Here is a 25,709-nt window from a genome sequence, read left to right on the forward strand (position 1 = left end):
ACAGAGGACAGAAGCTCTGGACCCAGCTGGTCCCAGATTCATTTGTATGAAGGTCTTGACCTTCACAGGATGCCTGGCATGGAGTCGGCACTCTGACTGGGCTGGAGAAGGACGGGGAACAACAGAGGAGCACGGGGACCTGAAGGGGAGCCCCCAGGTCTGTCACAGCAGTCTGTGGTCCTCGCTGTGGATAGGCTGGCGCTGGCTGGGATCTTACTGTTTCTAAGTCCAGTCGCCCCCCTCTTCCCCACTCAGGGGACATTCAGATAGGAGACTCCCCACTCCTCCTCCTCGTTTGTGGGTCTGTCCCTTGGGCTGCGGTCTCATCACCTCATGCCCTCACACATGCTATTCCTTCCACCTGGCAAACTCCTCGGACTCCTTGTCCCCCAGGCCTCGGCTGAGGGCCCTTCCTCAGGGAAGTCCACCTTGCTCCTGTGGTGCCCTGGGCTTTCCTTTATGGGAACTGCCAAGCTGGAGTCCACCGCTCAGCTCCCATGTACCTGGCTCTCCACAGCACCCCAGAGGAGCCTGGGCTATGAGTTGGGCAAAGCTGCCACTGTCCACTCCACAGAAACAATGGGCCCCCTGAGTTGGAGGGGACAGACTGAGCCACAAACAAACAGAAGCTCCCCGCTGCAGCTGAGATCTTAAGGGGGCAGGTGAACAAAGAAGGTGACCAGTCAATCTGCTGGACAAAGCCATCGAGGGGAAAGGCGGTGGCAGAGGGTGGTCAGGGAAGGGCCCACTGAACAAAGACCCAGAGGAGGTGGGTGAATCAGGGGGTAAGGACATTCCAGGCAGGTAGTAGGACCAGCAAGGTGGCCTCTTTTCCAGTCCTCTGACTGCCTCACAGTGAAGCCAGCTGTATGGTTTCTCTGTGTCCCAGCAGCTGTCTGTCAATGCTTCCCGAATCCAGGCCTACATCCACCCCCACAAGGGCTGAGGGGCTCTGGCAGCCCTGGGAAAGGACTTGACCTAGAGGAGGATCTGCGAGATCTGAGCCCAGAACCCCCAGTGGGATCTGCAGCCAGCTCCGACTTGCCTCCCCTCCCCTGAAGGAAGGCGGAAAAGGCCATTCCCAGCCGACCCTCTCCCTTCAGACTGGCTTGCAGGTTGTTAGAGCCTATTGGAAACGAGAGCCGCAAGGACGTGACCAGGAATCCCAGACCAGGAGCTTCTCTGCTCCGTTCTGTGCTAGAACCAGCAAGGCACCAGTTCCGACCGCCGCGGCCTCTGGCGCAGACGTCCGCACACCGGGCCCCTCTGTGGACGTTCTGCTCATAAGAGAAAAAGAAAGAGGAACTTCCCAGTCTGCTCTGAAGTGGGCAGAGAACTGCCGCCACACACTCGTCATAAGCCCTCTAGCCTGAGCCTTTGTATCCGGGAAGGCCCCTTAAGTCCTCCAAGCAGGAGGCAGGGGCAGGCTTCCCGGCCATCGTCCCTTCTCTGCTCCCCCAAATCAGATCCAGGATTGAGTCCTGCCACTTCCACCCCCAATGCCTCTTGAACCCGTCCACTTCCTCTATCCGACGGGGAAGACCTCCACTGTCCGTCCTTCCTTCGGCCACACGGTACCTCCAGCCGGGGCCTGTCAGGGTAGGGTCAGCCCTGGCCTCTGCCCCTCACCGCAGCAGGAACAGGCGTGCTGCGTGCAGATCTGACTGTGCCTCTGCACTCGGGCTGCCTCCTGCTCTGGAGAACAGTCATTTCTATGGCCCACAAGCTTCTCCAGCCCTTCACTGTGGAGCCCCCTGGCCTCTCTACCGAGGCCCCAGGAGGAGGGTCCTGCACCACGGATGAGCAATCGTCATTTGTCAAACACCAGCACTGAGCCGAGCAGAGTTGCTGCTAACCAGGTGAGAGGACCAGCACTCCCCAGCTAAGAGGGAAGGAGGAGGCCCCTCTTGAGGGTCCAGCACCTATGGGCGGGTATTTGTACAGGTGCTAATTAACGGCTTGCCTAGACACTGTACTAGGAACAAACAGGAAATTTATCCTTCATCTTTCAATTCCCGTTCTGAGTGTAATCGCAAGTCACGTAATTGCTCTTCATCTCTCTTAATAAAACAGAACAACACCTCTGTCATCAATATGCCACAGCTGAGTTAGGAGCCTCCCAGCTACTGTACGCCAGCCCCATTCTACCAACTTCCTGAATATTAGTCATTTCTGGGCAGGTGCTATTTTACCCCTATTCCATAAATGGAGAAATGAAAGCACAGAGAGACAAAGGAACGGGCCCAGGATTGAACAGCACATACCACATAGATTCAAAAATACAAGTGTAAAAACCCCTTCTGTTTTTGTCAGTTTTTTTTTTTTTTTTTTTTTTTTTTTGCCACTGTGACCAAAACCTGACAAGAACAATTGTAGAGGAGGAGAAAATTACTTGGGGCTCATGGTTTCAAAGGTCTCAGTCCACAGATGGCCAACTCTGTTGCTTTGGGTCCAAGATGAGGTGGAACATCATGGTGGGAGGGTCTGGTGGAGGAAAGTGGCTCAGGACATGGGCACCAGGAAGCAGAGGGAGTGCTTCTGCTCTCCAGAGACAAAATATGTACCCCAGAGGTCACCCCATGACCCACCCCTCCTGCCTGCAGGCACCACCTAGTTAATCCCTACGGGGGAGGGGGGGTTAATGCACTAACCAGGTTAAGGCTCTCATAACCCAATCACTTCACCTCTGAACTTCCTTGCATCATCTCACACCTGAGCTTTAGAGGGATCCCTAATATCTAAACCGTGACACCTCCCTGTCTAGTCCTGTTTTATTTCCTGACTCTTATAATCAACTATTCACAACGGATGTTCTCTCAAACCTCTGTTCGGCCAACCCCCACTCCCCTATGCCAACCTGCTGCTTTATTATATTAATATTTAGTGATCATAAATAAATCATAAAATAAAGGTATTCCTTAAAACCTATCTATTTAGCAGCTCATCGTCATTCTCCAGTCTTCTTAGTTGGCTCAGCAGGTGGTTCAGCAGGAGTACGGGTGTTATTTATTTTTAATATATATTTCTTTCAAGATATAAAAGTAATGTTGCTCAGGGTGAATAAAAATGGGAAATGCATAAAATCAAATGAAATTCTCTAAGGATCCACCACCAGGGATGACCAACGAACGGCACATCCTGGGGACCGTTCCTCTGAGCGGTTCCTGCAGGGTTTTGTTTAGGGAGTCGCTCCCCCGGCGGTGGGCTTAGCCCACTGAGCCGTTCAAGACACCACTGGCCTTCCGACAGGGGTAGAACTGTGGATCACAACTCCACAGAGATCGTTCTCCCTTTCAACAGAAATTAAAAAGGAAATTCAAGTCACATGTGTGCCCAAGAATCCCAGGAACGCTGGAGTCACAGAGACTAGAAAACAACAGAGGGCAACTCAGCTCAGCCACAGGCGTTCCCGGGTACACAGGGACTTCCAAGGAAGAAACCCAAACAGAGCTGGAGTCGCCCTGGACCAGGTGCCAGGCCTCCCCGTGAAGGCCCAGCCCATAGCTGGTTGCTTCTGGGGACCGACCTCCTGTTCTGACCACACCGAGAGCCACTGACCCTTTTCTGCACGCTGGAAATGGTTGGGGTGCAGTGGGCCTGGGGCCTTTCAGGGAACCCTCTCTTCAATAAGAGGGCTGAGCCTTGGGGTCACCTTGGGGCCTCTACGCTGGGATGAAGCAGCTCAGGGGTGTCAGCTGGGCTAAGGGGCAGGGAACAAGGTTGGCTGAGGGAAGTGGCGTCCCAGGAAAAGATCCACGCCCAGGAGCTACGCGGCCCGGGGAGGCCAGCCCACCCGCAGAAGGCGGGAGCGAGGGAAGAGCAGGGGTGGAGGGCTGGGGCTTCCTGGGGAGCCTGCTGCGGTCCTGGGGAGCAGAGGGAGGCCGGGGCCTCTGAAGGAGTCTCTCCATGAGGGGCCGGAAGCCGCGCACGTGGACGTCCCCAGGCACACGCCAAGCTGCTTCCACAGAGGCTCCACGTCAACCTGTTGGTCCCTGGTTGGGCCCCTGCCATGCTACGGCATCTGTATCTGCCCCAGGCCTTCCAGGACAGACCAGGCTGGGGGCCATCAGAGGGCCCGGGACTGGATGGCACGGCTGGCCAGCCACACAGTCCACCAGGCTTGGAAGCACCTCATCCTGTGCAGCAGAAGGAAACTCCATCCTCCACTAAGACCACCCACCCAGCTCCCACCAGGACTGTGGAACGTGAGGGTGGCCCGGCCTGCCTACTCCACACAGCAGCCCTGGGACTGGGCATGGTGTCCCATGCTGGATGACAGAAGGACCCTGTCGTACCGTGTCACCTCAGAGGAGCAGCCTCGCCCAGCTGGATCAGGGGAAGAGCCTACGGACTTTCCCATCAGCCCACCGAGACCTCCATAACGGAATCGTCCAGCCGTTGGGTAAGCAGCAACGATCTAATGCGTGCTAATAAGGAGAGCGCTCACTGAAGGCCGGCTGTCCCACACACTTCCCCCCGCACTCTGATGAGTCAGTTGACGCCTTTCACCTAAGGGATCATCACCATTTCTATTTTACATGGAGAAGCGAAGGACGGAGGAAGTCACCTGCCCAAGGTCACAAGGTCAATTTCAGTGGGAGAGCTGGGATTTGAACCCTGGCTTTGGCTTCCAGAGCCCACGTTCTTGAAGTGCCCTGCTGCCTCTGCACCGGGATGGAGAAGCACACACCAGTGCAAAGTAAGTCTTGCCCCTGCTTGCTCGGGGCACACAAGGCTACAATCACTAATCCCGATCACTGCTGTGACGGAGGATCCTGAGGGGAGGGAGGACAGCATACTAGAGAAGGTCATCACAGTAGCTGTGACCCTTACGGGGACAGAGAGCTAGAGAGAGGTAACAGCACCTGCATGTCTAAGAAACAGAAAGGAGACCAGCATGCCTGTCAAGGTGGAGAATGTCGGGAGATATGGCCAAAGACAAGCTGGGAGCTGGAACACACAGGAGGGTGTGTGGTGCTTACCAAAGAGTTCAGACTTCACGATAAGTGCCGTGAAAGAATTCAGAGTTCCACTTTGCACAGCCCAATCAGGAAAGCCACAGCTATCCCAAGCTGTGTGACTTTTGTTAAGATACTTAACCTCTCTGAGCCTCAGTACCCTCATTTGTAAAAGAGGAGTAACAAGAATGATGCCTACTTTACAGAAGTGTTGTATCAGACAAGCCCATTACACATTTAAAAAATGCCTCGGCTACTGCCTAGCACACAGAGCTTGCTCCTTTGGAACTTGTAGAGAGACTCCCCTCTGAAACTCCAAGTTCTGCCAAGCATCCAACGGTTCCCTATTTTAGTGGAGGAGATGAGACTGATAAGGGCAGAGCCAAGAAACAGAAGGAACGAGGCAAAATTAATTTGCGATCAATACTGCTTGTAGCCATTACGGTGACAGGCACCAGATAAACACATCAGTGGAGCTGACGCCCAGCTTCCCGCCAGCCAGCTGCTGCCACCGGCCCTGCGCAGTTCTGCAGGAGACGCTTCCCCTTTATGGAACAAAGCAGCCCCTGAGGTCCTGTTTGCACCCTCCCTCTTTTCTCCCTCCCTCTTTTATTTAGTCTGCTTTCCAGGGTGAAGGGCCAGCTGCCGGCCTCACTCGGATGCTCTGACTTACGGCAGTTTGGAGTTAAGCTTTGTTTTACAATCTATGTAAACAATGAGTCGGAGGCAGACTCAATCCAAGGCCGCGCTGGCCAGAGTCCAGTCGGCCTCCACAGCCCCAGCAGGCCTCCGGGAGCCTCGGTGGTGAACACAGGCCCCCAGAGGAAGGTATCAGGGGTTAGCACGGTGCCCGGCCTGGCTGGCCTCCTGGAAGTCAAGACATCCACTGGCCAAGCGGGAGACGTCGTGGCTCGGGCCTCCCGCCCCTGCGAATGTCACAGTGAAGATGCACAAGTATTCCCGATTCCTCACCCTTCCCGGCCCTGCCCTGGGCCACGCCACATGGCAGACGGCACCTCGAGAGGTACAGCAAGTTTCCCGGCCCACCCGCTGATCCTGGGCTTGGCCACGTGACTTGCATTGGGATAATGGGAGCTTAAAATGTGCTTGTGCCATGGGGCTCGGACTCCTGTCCCTGGGACACCGTGACAAGGAAGCCATGCCGTGGGTAGGGAGCTCATTGCTCTCCAAGGCAAGACAGAGGCGGAGCACACCTGGAGCCCCCGGGGATGGAGCCAAGCTTGGCCTCCATGGGCCCAACCACAGATGGGGTTCAACTCTCGCGCTGCACACGGAGAACCACATTCAAAGCACACGGCCACAGCAAGTGGCTGACACTCTCTGCTGAGCACTTGCTGCATACCCTGCCTTCTATCAGGGGCGGGGCGTGACAGAGAGGCAGACAGCTGTTAGCTGGAAGCCACCTGTTCCCAAGGTCATCTCCTGCCAGACCACTAGCTTCTCGGTGGCTGGGCTAGGTCTTACTCCTCTTGGTCTCCAGGTACCTAAAGTAGTAACAGTAATTCTAAGAGCAAAACCCACCAGCAATGGACCACTGCAATGGCTTCTCACAGGACACTGCCCAAGCGCTGGGCCCTGGGCAGCATTCCAATGACCAGTCACCATGAGGCACAGCCTGGGTCTTGTACCCACTGCTCAGATGAGAACACTGAGCCTTGGGCAGGGTCCCTCGTTAGCTCTCAGCCCTCACAGGCAGGGCCTGAGCCTTCTGCCTCCCTCCCCATGCCGTGTCCCCTCTGCTCGGCCCCGCTGCTGCGTCCTGGATGGCGTCTACCCATCCCTCAACCTGCCCTCGCCCCGGTACTGAGTCCACAGTCGTTCTTGTGGTTTTCTGTGTGCTCCCTCGGTCACCCAGACCAAACTGGACAGCGCTGGGGTGGACGCAGCTTGCCTCCTGAGACAGAGGGAGTGAAGCGCCTAGGTCCTGAGCCACCAGGGTGCAGGTTCGAATCCTGGCTCCGCCTTTTGCGGATGGCCTCACGCCAGTCCCAACATGTCCCTGAGGCTCCTTTTCCTCCCCTGTCAGGTGGGATCATGTAACAGGAGGGAGCTCCTCAGAGGGTCTGAGCTGGTGAGAAACCTACCGTCTCTCGCTCTCCCTCTGCCAGGGGCAGGCGGCAGGCACTGGGTTTGCGGGGAAGATGGCCTCACAGCACCGCCTGCCTTCCCCTGGCTGGGCCTCGCCGGTGGAGACCTGCTGTTCTTACACACGGTGAGAGAAGCGGAGAGGCTTCAGGCTCCCGGTGGAGACCCCCTCGATGGCCCTGCTCACAAAAACGTGCTGAGCGGCCTGAACACGTCTGTGAACAGCCCTCTTCAGAGACGCCGCTCCTTAATCCCAGCAAGCTCATCATTCTGGCACAATGATAATGTCATAAGCCTGCTGCAGCCTCTCCCCAGAGCCCTCGGAGGCTCACCAGTCCCCGGGGGGCCCTCGTGGCTGCCCTGCACCCGCAGACCCAGGCCCCTCGGGCAGCCCCCCAGGTGTGGCAGAGTCTGGGCGGCGAGCCCCGCTGCACGTGGACCACCAGGGCTCCTCCAGTCTCCCCGCAGGCTGCTCCACAGCTGCTCTGCAAGCTCTGAGGTTCTCATTTATGTCCAACCTGGGCTCCGCATGCCACCACCCGAGGCTCCCCACCCCGTCCTCTCCTGCCGCGTCCCACAACCCTCTCCCCGGCACTCAGGCTTCGTCAAGGTTCTCACTTTGGCAAAATCTACCCACGGACTTCACTCTTCTAATTTTCTCCCACAAATCAACCCTGCTTTCCCCGGGTTGCTGCTGTTCTGTCTGGATTGTTCCGCTAATGGCTTATGCATTTCAACCCGCTGTGTATTCAGCAGTGGGTACTGAGTGCCAACTATGTGCACTATCTAAGGAGAGAAGAGTGGACCAGAGAGGCGGCGTCCAGTTCTGGTTGCTGCAGCAAGACACCATGAACCGGGTGGGAGGCCAGGATTCAAGATGCTGGCCGACTAGGAGTCTGCAGAGGACCTGTTTCCTGGTTCACCTATGGCGCCTTCCCGCTGTGTCCTCACATGGTGGAGGAGGTAAACGAGCTTCCTTGGGTCACTTCAATTAGGGCACTAATCCCAGCATGAGGTGAGGGCCCCATCCTCATGACCTGATCCCTCCCTAAGACCCACCTCCTCACACTATCATGTGAATCTGAGGGACACAGCATTCAGACCCTACGAGGCTGTGTAGACTCACTGTGCAAAGTACAGGGGGCATCTGCAGCTGCACTGCTGGGTGCCAGTCTGGCCCCTTCACCTATTAGCTGATCCCCGGGTCAATTAACTAGCGTCTCTAGGCCTTGTTTTCTTCAGCAAAATGCCGACAGTAGTTTCTGGTGCATGGGGTTCTTGTAAAGTTCAAATGATTGATGTATAGAAAGAGCTCAGGAAAGTGACAGGCGCATGGCAAAAGCTCATGACGTGTCCAATGAGCCCGACTCCTACCATGACTGACACCACCCATGCGGTAAAAGGTGATACTCTTCCAGCGGGGAGACTGCCGCTGGTTCTGCAAAGGACAGTCCCATGGGTGAGATCAGCCACCAAGGAGGAAGGGATCTGACCACAGGGAAGGAAGGATATTCATGTGCATCTCCTGCCCTGGCTTCCTTCATGTTTGTTTCCAACGTGGCCTAACTGAATTTAAATCCCCTAAAGGGGCGGGGGACAGTCACACACAACTTGTATCACTTGTCTCCAGGCTGGTAATAGAGCCGAGGGAGTCTATGTAGTGTGTCTAATGAGGACAGGAAGACAGGGTGCCAGGATGATTCGAGGGGTGGGGGAGAATCACCTTTTGAACAAAGGTGGCTGACACAGCTTGATATCCATGTGCAAAAGAATAGACGTCCATCTCACACTGTATGTGAAAATGAACTTAAAATGGACCACAGACCTACCCAAAAGACCTAAACGGACAAAACTCTAAGAGGAAACAGGAGTATTCTTTGGCACCTTGAATCAGGCAAGGTTTATGAGCTAAGACACCAAAGCACATGTAACAAAAGAAAAAATCAGATTCATCAACTTCATCCAAATTAAACTTTTCTGCTGCAAGAAAGAACTGTCCAGAAAGTGAAAAGACAGCTCACAGAATGGGAGAAAATATCTGCAAATCATATACCTGATAAAGAACTTGCTTGAAGGATACATAAAGAATCCTTATAACTCAACAGTAAAAAGACAACCCAATGTAAAAATGGGCAAAGGATCTGCACAGACAGTTCTCAAAAGAAAGCATACAAATGGTAACACAAAAAGATGCTCCCCAGGCTCTGCCACTAGGAAAAGGCAAATCAAAACTGCAATGACTTTGCACACCACTAGGAGGGCTAGGTTCAAAAATCAGCCAATGGTGGAGCCGCTTTGGAAAATAGTCCATCAGTTCCTCAAAAGGTTAAGCACAGACTTTAGCTTGCAATTCTCCCAAAACATACCCAGCAGAAATGAGCACATACACACCCCCACGCAAAAGCTCACAGCAGCCTCACTCATGATAAAGGAAAACTGAAAACAACTAGAATGTTCATCGACTGACATACAGACCAGACGTAGGATGCGTCCCCATCCAAAGGACTATTTATTATTCAGCAATAAAAAGAAATAAAGAACCAATGCGTACTACAGCCTAGATGAACCTCAGTAACGCTATGCTAGGAGAAGCAGCCCGTCACAAAAGACCACAGATTATTATGTGACTGGGTTCCTATGGAATATCTAGGACAGGTGACTCCATACAGACCAAAACAGAGCGGGGCTGCAGCGTGGACAGAGGCTGCAGGGAGTTTGTGAGGGGTGGCTGCTTCTGACGCAATGTTTTAAAATTCTGACAAATGTTTTAAAATGAGTGCTGATGGTTGTCCAATGTGTATACTAAAAAACACTGAACTGTGCATTTGACGTGGGTGAACTATATGGTATGCAAATGATAGCTCCTTAGAAGATGGAAAGATCTCCCATGTTCTTGGATAGGCAGAATTAATATTGTCAAAATGGCCATACTACCAAAAGTGCTATACAGATTCAATGCAATTCCAATTAAAATCCCAATGATGTACCTTACAGAAATAGAGCAAGCAATTATGAAATTCATCTGAAAGAATAAAAAACCCAGAATAGCTAAAGCAATCCTTGGCAGAAAGAGTGAAGCAGGGGGTATCGCAATACCAGATCTTCAACTCTACTACAAAGCAATAGTAACAAAAACGGCATGATATTGGTACCAAAATAGAAAGGTGGATCGATGGTACAGAATAGAGGACATGGACACAAACCCAAATAAATACAATTTTCTCATACTAGACAAAGGGGCCAAAAATATGCAATGGAGAAACGATAGCCTCTTCAACAAATGGTGCTGGGAAAACTGGAAAACCATATGCAACAGAATGAAATTAAACCCCTATCTCTCACCATGCATGAAACTAAACTCAAAATGGATTAAGGATCTCGGAATCAGACCAGAGACCTTGCATCTTATAGAAGAAAAAGTAGGTCCAGAGCTTCAACATGTCGGCTTAGGACCAGACTTCCTCAACAGGACTCCCATAGCACAAGAAATAAAAGCAAGAATCAATAACTGGGATAACAGCTCAACAAAGCTACTTACAAAACCAAAACCATGTACTTCCTGACTGACACCTTCGGTAGTGGTGCTCAAGACCCCCACACTGAATGCAGAGTTCAGTTTAGGGGCTCCCCTCAGCAGAAAGTGAGGTACATCCATACCCTCCGTTGAACTGCTTCTGTTTGGAGATGCGTGTGCCCAACTGTGTAGCGTGCCAACACGGCCCCCACCATGCTGGCCTCCCCCTCTAGTGACGAAGCCTCACGTTATTTTCTTCCCCTTTCAAAGAGCAGGATGGAAAGAGGGCCTCCTCCCAGCCTTGCATTTCCAAGGTATGTGACTGTAACTAGATATTCTCCAGGTGACTACTCTGGCCCTAACAGTCCTTGAGTGGCCCAGGTTGCTTCTCTCTGAATGACTAATTCTGCCTCCACCAACTCTGATCACACTCACTTCCACTTCCAGACTTTCGCACCCAGGATACAAATATCTTACAGAACCATCTGAATTTTACTACCAGATTAGGGTTGACAAAGCAGAGACTCCCCCATCAAAGGCATTTCCAGCACATGGACACTGCCCCTGACCCTGGAGCAGAGCCAAGGTAGCCCCTCCATCCCACGGACCCACAGACCCACAGCCATCAGGTGCCTGCCGCACGCTCAGGTCGACTCAGACAGCTGCTGGTTCAGTCTCAGCTCTGCTGGGCCATCCTGATGATTCATGTCTACTCTGGTCGAATAATTCTGAAAATTCATGGTATGGTTCAGATCCAAAATACCTGAATGCAATCCAATAAGTAACCGTGGTTGAAATAAAAACAACAGCAGAACCAAGATGAGTTTAGAATTCAGCAAATTAGTTTAGCTCCTCCTGGGTTTTGCTGCCTGTTTCAGTTCACATACCACTTTTAAATATAGTATGTATTAAATGCAACACAAAGTCATATTTTAACACCTTCCAACTAGGAAGATTTTGCAATTCTAATGGCAAACACGTCATAAATTAAGTCTGAGGTGACTTGTCTTTTCCAAATGTCTCTAAGTGTGATCGTCTAGAATGGATCAGTGACTCCAGAGACTTTTTTCCCCCTCCCTTTCCTTCCAGATTCTAGCTCACAGTTTTTGCTCCAAAAGATTCCTCTTCCAATGAGAAGGCAAAAAGTCTTCACTCTTCTCAGAAATTTCCTCCAAATGAATCACAACTTACATGTGGCTTTTACACTGGTGCCAGTCTCTACATGTGGAGAGAGCCGTGCAATGCCAGGGGTCTCTCTTGTTCAATGACACGTCCCAAGTGCCTGACCCCCAGTAGTAGCTACTGCATGAACCAAAGATAGCATGAGGTGCACCTGTCACCATCAATAATACAGCTGCTCTGAGGAAGTACCTGGAGGAGGTAGGACAGCCAGCACCAAAGACAAGAGGCTCCTTCTGAGCATCCCTCAACCCTGCCTTCCAGGAAGTGGTCCTTCCACCCTGCTGTATCTGCAAGCTCACACTCTGGAATGTTCCACTAGTACTTCCACTTTTGTAAGGCCAGGAAGCAAGATGCCAGATGGAACCAATTCCGGGTCCTGACTCCTAGGAGGTAGGTAGGAAGGAGACAACTCTCATCAGCCCATGGAAATGACACCCATGTTTACAAGTGTCTGCTAACTGCTCTACGGCCTTCTGTCACTTTTTCTCCCAGCAATCCTAAAGGCAAGACTGGTTGCCTTTGTGTTGGAAAGGCTCAGAGTGGCAGAGTAACTTGCCTAAGGACAAAGTTACTAACGAATAGAGCTACCAGCTGGCTCCTCCCAAAGTCCAAGGTATAATTAAGGCATTATGCTATGAATACGCTAATAGAGCTGCTAGTGAGTGGAAGGGGAAGGTCTTGCAGAGTCAGCCTGTCCTTAAATGAGTCTCCAAAGCCTGTTTGTTTTTTCTTGCCTCTAACCTCTTCTCTGTATCCTCCATTCCCAGAACAGGACTGGCACAGAAGGAACAGAGCTATCCCAGGTTCCAGCAGCAAGCTGAGGAAGGACATGTCAGGGGCTCAGGCCGTGAATCCCACCTGGAGTGAGGTGGGATGGGGACTCACCTGGGGTGGGGGGTGGCCTTGAGGGGATCAGGATGGCTCTGAGTGATCAAGACATGACACAGCAGGGCCTGGGGATCAGCAGCCTTTCTGGCCCATGTGTGAGACCCCGGGGATGGTCATCTTTGAGAGAACTCAGGACCCAAGGGTCACATGAAGACTCTCTTGGGACATGAGGGACCCAGTGAAGGGCTGCCCCTGGAGAGTGAGCCCAATCAGCTCTTTAGGGAAGTACGTTAATGTCATAGGGAGATAGTTTTTGACTGTTTCTAAGCAGCTGATACTGAATAACAAAGCATCCCCAAATCTGGTGGTTTAGGATTCTGGAGTGGCAGTTCTGGTTTGGGGTCTTCAAGTTGTTGCAGTCAGAGGCTGAAGCTGGTGACAACAGCAGGCTGAAGCAGGTGGGGGCCCAGTCATCTCACTCTCTGTGGCCTCTTGGTGTAAACCAGTTGGGGCTTCCTAACAATATGGCTGCCTCTGGGCACCATGTATACAAGGCAGTGAATCTCTGAAGAGGGTGTTTTGGGGATAGCAAGGAAGAGCAGAGGAGCCTTGTTCTGCTATATTCTATTGATCAGTCACAAAAGCCAGGCCAGTTGCCAGGAGAGGGGACAGATGTTCAGCTTGAAGGGAGGTGCACCAAAGACTCTGTGGACGTATTTTAAGATTGCCACACTGAGGCTGGAGGAAAGACAGAAGTCACAGGGCTTCAGATGGGGGAGAGGGCACATTCTGAGACGTGGGAGGCACCAGAGTCATTTCCCTGCAAATTTTCTGCATTTCCAGAAGGGAAAAAGGCACTAGCAAATCAACATGTATTTGAGGAAAAAAAATCCATAAAAGGTCTTGAGTCACCTGGTAAAGACTGCCTGACAAACCAGTTAATAAGGACTAAGTGTCTGTCCTTGGAGATTCCTTCAGATGCAAAATGACCCAAATTGGAGGCCCACTGACCTCTGTGAAAACAGCAACACCAGAGTCAGGTTCCTGTCATCTGAAGAAAAACTATAACCTTGCTCTCACTCCAAAATCAAGATAAAAGCTTGACTCTCCAAGGGTCACAACGGCTTTACAATCAGTGAGCCCAAAGGGAGAAACAAATATGTAAAATGCTTCTTGCACGTGAGACCTGGGCCGAGGGAGGGGGCGGTCAATCATGGCTGTGTCCCAGGCACCAATAAGCAGGCTTCTCCAGGGTTGCCCTGCACAGCACTCCAGCTCCAGCCCAGGTGGCTTGCTAGAGCTCTCAGAGACAGCATAGGTGCTAAGGGTCCTCTCTCAGTCTGGGTGAATTAAGGTCACTCAGAACAGCGACAATCCTAGAAGTCTGTGGATGTGCCATTGGCACACACTAACCTTTGAAATATTCACACAGTTCAAAAGGTCCATGGTAGAGGCTGTGGCTAACTGATCCCAGTATCTATCCCATCTCACAATATAAACTCTAGAGTCTGGGCTGGGCATGGAAGACCCCACCATGGGAAAGAATACATCTCTCACCCTCCCTTGCAGCTCGGTATAGTCACAGAACTAGGTTCGAGCCACTAGATCAGGAGTAAAAGTGATATATGTGATTCCTGGTTCACCCTCTTACAGATAAAGCTGCCCTTCTTCCTTCTTTCCTGGGGTCTGGAAAACTGTAACTACTGGAGGAGTCTGGGGAGCCCTGATGAGGACAGGACACCCCCTTGATCTAGACTGCTCACCTCTGGGGTATTCATGTGAGAGACTATCTTACTGAAGGCACTTATTTAAGATACAACCTCCATCTTACTTTCGCTATTATATGATGGGGTCTCTTTGTTACAGCAGCTTCGCCTCTATCCTAACTAACGTGCAGTCCCAGAGCCACCTCGAGGCTTCCAAACTAAGAACCCAAAGTTAGAAAGAAGCATGGAAGAAGCCCCAGAAACCAGACCCTGCAGGTTCCCCAAAGGACATGCACATATGTATCTTTTCTGGACCTTCCCTCTGTCTTCCCACTCCCTCTTGTTTGTCTGAGGGACACAGCGGGTCTTCCCTGAATCCATGAATGACTGACACTGACCACTCAACATTAGCTTAACACCCGCTCACGTCACTTTGAGTGAAAAGAAAGGTTTCCTCTAGAACACAAAGGCCCTGCTGACAAGCTGAGATGTTGGGCTATCTGGAAAGACCCTAGGCTGGGTCTTGGGAAGCCATCTAGGACAAAAGCAAATACTATCTCCACCTCTCCTGGGGGCAGAGGGAAGGACCTCTGGTCTCTCAGATGTGCCTAGGTAGACCAGTACTCTGTGACTTCTGCCTTTCCCTGATGGGGCTTCCACATGGCTGTGTCCCAGCCCCACATAAGCGTTTGTTTAGCCACCTAATGCTGATTTAGCTCTGAGTGTTTGTCTGAGACACACTCTGACTTGCTGCTGACCAGTGTATGAACTGACTGGACTTGGGTTAGGTGCTACCTGTGATTTGGTCAACAGTGGCTGATGCGGTTGGAAGGGTCTTAGAGAGTAGAGAGCTGCTGCTTCCAAAGGTCCTGAGTGGAGAACATGTTCTGGAAGTTCCTGAGGACAAGCCAGCATGGCTAATGTACCTTGGCACCCAGGACATCCAGGGAAATAATGTACACTTTCAAATAAGGTTTTATTCTATGTTTCTCAAGTTGGTTATGTCAAAAGGGTGGTTGTGTATTTCTGGTCTTCCTCTACAAATGGAAAAATAAAGCAGGCAATGGAGGCACACACTGTAATCCCAGTGACAGGGGAGGCTGAGGCAGGTGGAGCTCAAGTTTGAGTCCAGTCTGGGCAACTTAGTGAGACCCTATCTCAAAATAAAAAATAAAAAGGACTGGGGATGTAGCTCAGTGATAAAGTGCCCTGGGTTTGATGTCCAGAACCACAAGTAATAATATTGATAACAAAAGAAAAGAACCACTAGACAATAGAGCAGCTCCTAGGAATTGTCTCGATTTCTCAGCACCTAGCAATCTGCTCTGTAAAAAGGAGATCTTCAGTTAAAGCTGACCTACGGAGGCAAATTTGAGCAACATGCATATTACAAAGGGTACAAGATCTCAAGGAGGAGAATTCATTGAAGAAGAAAATGGGGAAGTGTCATTTTGTGGCATCCCACAAAAAGAACCAAAGATCAATCGAACTGATAACCTGGTCAGTTTCCAGAAACAAGGAGAGAATAAGAAGGAGCTGTTGGGAGCATGTCAGGGATGTGGCAAGATTGTCATATGCAACAAAGAACACATTTCCACCTTTCACAGACCACAAAACTATATGTTGCCACACTGGGAGAATTCACTAGATTGTATAACCAAGACAGTTTTCCCAGCCACGCACTGAAGGCAGGAAAAAAGGCTCTCCAGCCCATGGTGATCAAAATGTTCCCAAGCAGAGGAATTCACAGGATCTCTTATCCCCAGCTCATCCACCCAGTGCAACAGCTGAGCTCAGTAATATCCGCAGATCATCAGAAAGTCTCACTGCATGCAGTGACAACACGCCACCTTTGCCAGGGCTGGACAGCTCATTTCCTCTGGCTCCATCTTCCCTCTGGAGCACATAGAGAGGGTCCTCCAGAAGCCAGCCTCGAGGCAGCCCAAAGGTTTCACGTCTCCCCACGTCACACACATACAAATGCATACTTTGCTCCGGTCATACAGATTTAGTTTTTGAATATGCGGTTCCCTCTGGCTAGACGCCTGGTCCCATGCTTACATCTGAGTCCATTTTTATTTATCCTTAATGACCAGGCAGAGATTTCATTTCTCTGAAGCCCTGCCATATCCCCCTCTAGGAAAAACTGTCATTCTTCGCCTGCCCCGTGCTCCCACAGCATGCTGCCCATTCTTCTCTTACAGCATTTATCACACTTTGGGTTAATTATCAGTCAGGTATTATATGTCTTCCCTGCAAGATGGTGAACAACTTGGATCTGATCTGGTTTTGCATTTCTTCCAGTACTGGGGTGGGACTGGGTCATAACAGACATGCTGCAAATGGCAAGGACAGGAACAAATCTCAGAAAGGGTCAAGAGAGTACAGGGTGTTGCTGGGGGACAGGGAGGGCCTGTCCCTGAGGGCCATAAATAGTCCATTGGTGGGCAGGTAAATGTCCCTCCCTGCATGATCAAGTACTACAGCCCAGCAGTCTTAGTCTCTAAAAATCTGCAGAATAGACTTGGAGAGAGACAGAAACTCCACCCTGATCCCACGGCCCTGGGATCCATCTCCCTTGGGAAGAGGAATGCTCTGCTCTGCCAGCTGACCAGTCGGGACTGAACATTCCCCAGGTTAGGCAGGGACCAGGAGCAGAAAGAGAAAAGATGATCTGCACAAGACAGGAATGGGGGAAACTAAAGCAGCCGCTCTGCAGATTACCGCGGTGGGCAGGAGCCCAGGAAGCAATTACTTCCACGAGTGTAGAATCATTCTGATTTGTTTCTAAATGAGGGGCATTTCAGAGATCTTCAAACTCCTGCTGCAGTGGTTAAAGAAAAGGAAGTTTCCGGATGCAAACACTCAATTACTAAGAAGAAAACCCCATGGGTACAGAAGACAGCAATCAACCTCTCCCAATCTCCTTCTGTTCCTTCCAATGAAGTCGGCATTTTTGTCTTTTCTGGCCCAGCTGGGCTTTCAAATTCTTAAATTAAAAGCAAAAAAAAAAAAAGGCCTTCCCATTCCTCCTGTTAAATGGACCTCCAGCAGTTTTATTCTAAGTAAAACTAAGTGGATTCTTTAAAGGGTGATGATTCTTTCTAAGGCTTGTCTAATGAAGATCTTGACATCAGTGGGCAACCACAAGTCTTGAAGTAAATATTTACCACCCAGCAAATTCTAGGTTGTGACGTTAGTCCCCTAAACACAGACTATGTTTTCATATAAAGCTCTTTTCTATCCATAGATAGGAAAAAAAAAAAAAAAACAGCATGAGATGAAAAACCAGCACTTCCCCCATCAAATGCCCTCTGTGATTTCTGTAGAAATTATCTGTAGCTGCTCAGTCACTTGGATCTGTTTGGCAACAGAAAGCAAAGGTCTATTCCAAAAGCATAAGCTCTTTTTACTCTCAATTACACAGGCTAGTGGGGGGCTTGCAGCAGCAGAGCAAAACGCAAGTGTGGCTGGAAAGTAACTCAGCAGAACTTCCAGTTCCACAAAATTAGTGTCCGCGTTGTGATTCGCCCCTGCTACCCATTTCCCATTCATCATCAAATCCTGGCAATTCTAGCCTCAAACACTTCCCAATGCCTTGGCTCGGCTGTTCCCACTCTCACGGCTTTCCTATATTTTTTCCATAACCTCCCACCACCTAGAGAAGAAACTTCCAAGTCCTCCGTGTGGTCTCCTGGGCCATCAATCCACAGACAGGCCACTGCGGCCCACTCCCAGGTTACTCCCTTCCAGTTCATGAGGAAGTTTTTCTCCATGACCAAAGTCAACTGAGGCTCTTCTGGACTCTTCTCAACTGGGCCAGACATTTGGGCTTCCACGTACCTCTCTTCACAGTTCAATTCTAGCAAGACTCCTGCTAAGTCAGATCAGCAGGACCCCATCCCTTCACAGGGATTTTATGTCCTTTTATGAAAAGGACGCCAGCATCTGCAGATTTTGGTATCCTCGAGGTGTTCTGAACCAATTCCCCGTGGATACCTGTGGATAGCTGTACTAAGTTATTTTCTCTCCTACTTGTTATGGTTTAGATATGAGCTGTCCCCCCAAAGCTCTGTGTTAATGCAGGAATTTTCAGAGATGGGTGCAACGACCGGATTGTGACCACTGTGACCTAATCAGCTCACCTTAGTTTGAATGGACTAACTGGGTGGTAACTGTGGGCAGGTGAGGCATGGCTGGAGGAGGTGGGTCCCTGGGGGTGCATCTTCCCTGTGTCCCCTTCCCCACTCTCTCTGCTTCCTGGCCACCATAAGCTGAGTAGCTTTACTCCACCAAGGCTTTTGGCTATGATGTTCTGCCTCACCGCAGGCCCAAAGCAATGGAGTCGGCCGACCACAGACTGAACCTCTGAAACCATGAGCCAAAATAAACTTTTCCTTCTCAAAGTTGTTCTTGTTGGGTACTTTGGTCATAGCAACAAGAAAACTGGCTAACACAGCATTGCAATGGTTTTTCTACATAAAATCTGCTTTTACTGCTCAGCTACCATCCAGTTCTGATGCCACTGCAGGGCAGCCATGTGGATCTTTGTTCCTGGAATGCACCTCACTGCTTCTCACCTCTGCGTCTGCTTACCTGCTGTCCCCTCTGCCTGGAGGGTCCTCTTCCCCCTTCCCTTCTGGTCTAACCAGTCCACTCCTCCCATCCTTCTGGATTCAAGTTTGCTACTGCTCTCTCAGGAAGTCCTCAGCACCCTGCAGATGGCCCTGCCCTCTGCCTTCAGAGCGTCCTGAGTTTGCTCTGCAACACATTCTCCACCCCCATGAGCAACACGATGCTCGTCTTTCCTGGGGAACACATTCCATCAGAGCAGACATGGTGCCTGTCTTGCTCCCTGTGACCACTCTTTAATTCTAGGATGCACATTTTTTTTTCACATTTTAACATTTGGAAACTGGGATGCATCTCGGAATCAATGGTGTGTCACAATTTAATGGTCAGCACTGTTTCTTTCTCAACAAAACAACAGTGGATCTTATACTTGGCATCTTTTTCTTTTAACTCTTAAAAAATCATTTTATTGATCTTTTACCATACAAGATACATTCAAATTATATCCATTTGAAGTGGTAAGATCACGGCTAGAGAATAGGTCACCCTGTAACAAATCTGTTTACAAAATCATCAGTGATATCTTAAGGTTTAACAAAATTTGGTATGTCCCTGTATCTCCTGGGAATAGGGTCTAGCTTATAGAAGCAATCAATAAATATCTATTAAATACACACAGCCCTGCAGACATTTTCTGAGGCTCCAATATTAGTTTTTGCTACATAAGAAACATACCCTAACATTTCAGCAAAAATATATGGTTTTCTCATGGATCTGCAGGGTGGCTATAGCCCTGCTGGCCTCAGTGGGGACACTTTCTGGGATATGGGGTGAATTCAGGTCTGGCCCACCTACCTCCACGTTCTCCTGGAACCAGTGGCTCTGCAGAGCAGGTTCTTCTTGTGACATATCATCAAAACTGCAAGCATGTTTCCAGCCCTGATTCTATTGATGGTCTGTCAACAAGCCATTGATTAAGGCAAGTCTGGCATCCATGGGACAGGGATGTTTCCTCTGGCCAGTCTATCAGGCCATAGCGCAGAGGGATAGCATGAAGAACTGAGCATGAGGATCCATCCCGGCATGGTGGAGGAGCAGGGTGGTGCACGGAAAGGAACACTAGACTCTGGCTTTCAAGAGATTTCAGCAGTAGCTAAAGGATGCTTCCCTCAATGAACCACATATAACATGCTCCTGGCTGCAACGGGTGAAGGGCACAGAGTCCAGAGTTAGCAGTGGTGGCCAGAATTGGCGACCCCTCTGCCCTGCAGCCATAAGGACCCTTCTCATGGGTTCTATCAGCTAACTATATACTTATTCACTTTTAGTCCAGGTCCCAGTGAGACACTAGGATGGTCACTGGCTATTGTAGGTCAGCTGGGACACTAGGATTGGAGGATGGAAGACCCAAGTCCAGTGTCCAAGTGACCTGGAAAGCAGAGGTGCGGGTGAGTACTGAGGGCTACTGCCTCTGCTGATTCCTGATTCAGGGCTGTTGTGAAGACAGGATTAATGAGGTGGGCACCAAGCGCAGAAGATGAACACCTGAAATGCAAGCTAGGAGGTGCCCCGCTAGCCCAGGATGGCTCTACCAATCCCCACACGGCAGGCAGACCAGCGACTCTCCTGGAGAGGGATCTTCTCAACTCCTACAATTCCCACAATGCACCAAGCATTTCAATGTCTCCCTTCACTTTGCTTCCATGCTTTGATCATCTCCAGCAATTTCATATCTCTGCTCGTATTTCTACAGCAGCACTGAGATGTGGCTGTGCCCACTTCAGGTGTCATTTCCTGGGAACTGTATTAGTATGTGAGGGTTGCTGTAACAAAATACCAAAGTCTGGGTGGCTTAAACAATAGAAATGTATTTTCTCATGGTTGTGGAGGCTTCAAGTCCAAGGACGAGGTGTCAGCAGAGGTGGTTCCTTCTGAGGGTCATGTGGGAGAATCTGTCCCTTGCTTCTCTTATGGATTCTCATGGTTGAGTAGCCCTTGTCGGTACAAGAATCATCTCAATTTTTATCTTAATGATCTCATGACATTGTCCCTCCATGCATGATGTGACTGTTCAAATTTCACTTTATATAAGAACACTGGTCCTATGAGATGAGAGACCCACTCTTCTCCAGTATGAACTCACATCTGCAATCATCAAATTTCCAAATAAGGTCACATTCTGAGGTACGGTGGATCAGAACTTCAGCCTATGAATTCTGGGAGGGAGGAACACCATTCAACAAGGGGCCAAGGTGGCTTCTATTCCCTGCATGTGTCACAGGGCCCGGACCATGGCAGGCACCTTCTTGTTACCCGCTGACAAAAACGTCCACCCTAATGCATGCTCTCAAAACCTCTGTCCTCTCTCGCACACCCACTTCTGCAGAAGAAACAGAACAAAGCTGTCACTGTTCGCTTCTGGGGAGGTGCGAGGCCCCACAGCCAGCCTCCCAAATCCTCCCGAAGCCTTATCACCAGGACACAGCAAGAGAGATAAAGAAACTGCAGCCCGATTGCCAAAACGCTCCACGGCCTCGCAGCACCGGGGGCTTTCCTGAAGAGGCCACCTTCCCGGCACAGCCCCACCACCACGAGGTAGGAATGAGGACGGCGCATCATTCTTGTGAGGAGGAAGAGGGACACCTGCTGTTGTCACGCTCCATCTCCCCTCCAGCATCCACAAGAGCCGGGTGGACTCCTGGAGCACTGAGCCCAGGTCAGTGACACAAGTCCGCAGCATCACAGGACGATGAAGAGCATCCTTCCCACCTCAGGTGACTTGAGTTCCTGTCCTGCACCTACCACTGGCTTGCCGTGTAGACTAGACCAAGGAAAAAAATCTCAGGGTTCCTCAGTTTCTCCATCCAGAAACTGGAGGTGATTATAGCTCCGACCCTCAGGCCTGTTGTGACAATGACATAGGAAAACACAAGTTTTCCTGGAGGAAGGCACCTGGCATCTGTGTCCCAGCACCCGCTATAAACCCCCGCATGGTATCCTCCTGAAGGGCTGGCCCACCTCCATGACCAGAGTCCTTGGAAGCTCCCGGGACTGTGAGGACTGGGGCCCCTGAGAGAGGATTGGTTATCTGATTATCCCAAGTCCTAGAGGTCTAACAAAACAAAATTTGCCATGTCACAGTTCCTGTGGGTCAGAAACCCACGAGTGGCTTGGCCCTGGCTCAGGGTCTCTTGGGAGACTACAACTAAGATGTCAAGATGGGCTGCGGGGATCCACCCCTGGACGAACCCACCTCTAGTCTCACCCAGGTGGCTGCTGCCCCAGCTCCTGGTTGGCCTCTGGTCTGAGCCCTCACTGGGCTCCACACCACAAGGGCCTCTGAGAGGGCAGCTCCTAACAGGACAGTTGGCTTCCACCAGCGAGAGCAAGAGAGTCAGCAAGAGACAGCAGTGGAAGAAAAGTCTTGAACTGACAACCCACGTCTTTTGTTTCCTTTACTTTGTTAAAAGTGAATCACAATTTGCACACTTATGTTCACAACAGCATTGTTCCCAGGAGTCAAAAGGTGGAAGCAATCCAAGTGTTCATGAATTGATGACTGGAGAAACAAAATGTGGTATGTCCACACTGTGGAGTAGTATTCAGCCTTAAAAAGAAAGGCAATGGTGACGTGTGCAATGTGGATGAGCCTTGAGGACATCACACTAAGTGAGCTGAGTTAGTCGCAAAATGACAAATACCATCTGATTCTACCAATATGAGGTACCTAGTTGGAATTATCAAATTAATCAAGATGGAAAACAGACTGGTGGCTGCCAGGGCTGGGGGAAGGGTCATGGGGAGTTGTTGTTGAATGGGTTCAGAGTGTCAGAGATGCAAAATGTCAAAAAGTTCTGGAGATCGGAAGCACAGCAATGTGAATATACTTAACGCTACAAAACTCGGTCATGGTAATCAATTTTATGTTATGGGTATTTTGTTCACACACACACACACACACACACACACACACAGAGAGAGTGCAGGTCCAGATCACACTCACAGGGATGGATCATACCAGGGCATGGATGACAGGAGGTGGGCACCACTGGAAGCTGCTGCCACATTCGGGGGACATTTTTAAGGTCACCCGCATGGTGGTCACCCCCAACACGTGCATGGTGGCCCCTGCTAACTCGCAGGTGGGCTCCCCCCAGGGAGAGCTCTGAAGCCACAGAAAGCCAGAGCAAGCCTGCTGCACAGCGATACAGTTCAGAGTGTCTTGTAAACAGGGACCTTTCCAACCAAGGAAGTCCCAGTCAAGTCAGTCCCACCCCAGCATCCTGTGCTGTCCCACAGGAAGGCTGAGACACAACAGTGGCTACAGCTTCTCAGGCCCATCCCAGCGCCGAGTCCTGACGGAGCCTGGCACTGACTGTCAAGGCCAGAGATAAAGGCGGCAGTGGAAGAGAGGCTGGAAAGTCTCCTCTTACAGAGTCCCCGAATCAGAGAAGAAACATTCCAAGCACCATATTTCCTTGTCTTGAGACCAGTTTTCTCCACCGCCTCAAAATAAATATCATAAAATATAATTTCCTTTTTCCACATCAACAAAAAGCCAAGATGCATTTTTCAAGGGCTTAGAAGCCCAGAGGAAGCAATTAGGACATATTTGGACTCAATGAGCTCATGCACAGAGGTGCTGAGTGGGGCGTACCTGGTACACCGTAAGGTCTGACAATTCCATGTGGCGCAAGACCGTATTCTGTCCAGTCAAGACGCCATTGAGACTCTTCAGGAAGCCACTGCACAGAGAGTGGTCTCCCAAAAGCCCAGCATGGGTCAGATTCTCCCACAGCACCCGGGCGTCTTTGCTCAAGCAGTAAGAGAGGCAGGTAGCTTTGCATTTAGAGGCTACGATGTCTGCACGAAGCACAGCCTTAAATACCAGAGTCATACCCAGTGCAGAACTGCAGGCTGGCCTGGGGCTGCAGCCCTGCTGTCTTGGGCTCACCGAGGGGCAAGATCCCACTGAAGGAACAACAGAAGCTACTACTTGATTAAAACAAAGATCATAGCATTATTATTTTAATAAAGTATGAATACTTGATCTCACATAACTTAGCCAGGTAGGTGGTGTAATACCACAGTGTGTAAATTAAACGGGGTGAGGATATGAGAAATCTTTTCTATTCTTCAGCATTTACTGAACCCCTGGTGTGCAGGGCACCATGCTACTAGGCAGGTTCTGCAGAATTCAAGGTCACAATGAGTGTCCCTAAGTAGTCAAAGGGGATGCCTTCCACCAGGGTCACCTGGAGTGGAGGCTGATATGCTGATGGCACCTCAGGACATTACCAACTGCCCAAGGGGAGCACCAACCCAGGGCTTGTTGTCTAAGGGAATGTCATTTGGGTTCAAAAGGCACAAAGCTGAGATTCTAAGGAAGGATGTTCCATATTACATATTTGTCAAGGGTTGGGCTTCCTAGGTACCATCAACTTTTTCTATAAATCTCATATTTGTAAGAATGGAATAAGGAGAAAGAAACAGAATTTATAAAAGGTAGCTTAAATCAACCTAGGCAGGGACCAGTCATTCCTCCCAAGGGGAAAGAAAAAGTTCCTCAGTAAAACCCTTGGACAGGAGGATGTTGCCAAACCATGAGCATCCCTCACCGCCAAGTCTGTCTTGGGAGCCCTTCTGCCTAACACCTAGGGGTGCTGTGCACAGGAGAGCTAAGATACATAGACACATAGGACACTAGGGGAGAAACAGTATTTATAGAAAAATGTCCTCAACCCCCTCATCAATGCTAATATGTATTTGACTTTGTGATGTGGGTCCCCATTTGGGACCTAGCACCAGCTAGACTCTGGCATCTGTTTTGATTTCATTTTATAAAAATTTGACTTTGTGTCAAGACTAGCAATATCCAGAAGGTTAGAAATTCCTAGACAAATGGCAAGATTAAAATCCTCTCCAAGGTTAGTGTAGGACAGTGATTCTCAGACTTAGCGTGCATTAGCATCATCTGGAACATTTGTTAAAACAAAACACAGACAGCTGGGCACATCCTCCAGGGGGGATTCAGTTGGTCAGGAGTGGAGCTCCAGTGCCTGCCTTTCCAAAGAGCCCCCCATGGAGCAGCTGCCACTGGACCGAGGGTTACACCCGGAGAAAACCACTGGGAAGGGGAGACCCAGGAAGGGCTTTTCCAGGCAGCTTCCCGCTCTACCAAGACTCACCTCCTTAGCTGTTCCCCACACAAATCCTGGCAAAGTCTGCTGATACCATTTTGTCTTGTCTTTTCTAATCACTAAAGAAATACATGCTCACTGAACAAGGGTCAGTAAGTAAGAAAGGCACCCAGTCAGTCTTAGCGGAGGCTACAGCCTCATCCCCCAGGTGCCTCTCAGGTTCCCTGACCCAAATCCCGTTTCCAGCCCCAGCTGCACCCTTTTGTTTCCACAACACAACTCTGAAATCAAAGGGCTTGATGTGCAGCGGGCCCTTTACACAAGAGGGAACAAAGTAGTAAACAGACAAGGGGGTGGGGACTGAGTTAACTCAGCCATAATCAGAGAGATGCAGACCACAGTGTTTGGGGAGGCGCTCATCCCATGCCTAGTAAGAGGGGGGAAACAAACAAACAAAAAAACCCAGCAGCAGCAAATGTCTGTGATACTACGGTACAACTGACAGGTGCAAGTGGTGCCAGCAGCAACGTACACTTGAACAAAATCAGACAGCTGATGGCGAAAGGTAGCCAGGACCCGCCAGGCGGCCCACTCTGCAGAATTCATCCTGAAGACATCGTTCAATGGGAAGAAGGGCCCCCAACAATGCAGCAACTCAGAAAACCACAGCAGAGCGGGGCAGGGTGTCACACAGCTGGCCAGC

The 25,709-nt window shown here is 50.3% G+C and overlaps 1 protein-coding gene across 5 annotated transcripts in view; it reads right to left on the minus strand.

Moving 5' to 3' along the window:
- Positions 1 to 25,709, minus strand: part of Ldlrad3 (low density lipoprotein receptor class A domain containing 3) — a 226,504-nt gene that overhangs the window by 82,007 nt on the left and 118,788 nt on the right. The gene's annotated exons all lie outside the window — the stretch shown is intronic.

The sequence above is a fragment of the Sciurus carolinensis genome, chromosome 11 (assembly GCF_902686445.1).
Source record: "Sciurus carolinensis chromosome 11, mSciCar1.2, whole genome shotgun sequence".
Lineage (NCBI taxonomy): Eukaryota > Metazoa > Chordata > Mammalia > Rodentia > Sciuridae > Sciurus > Sciurus carolinensis.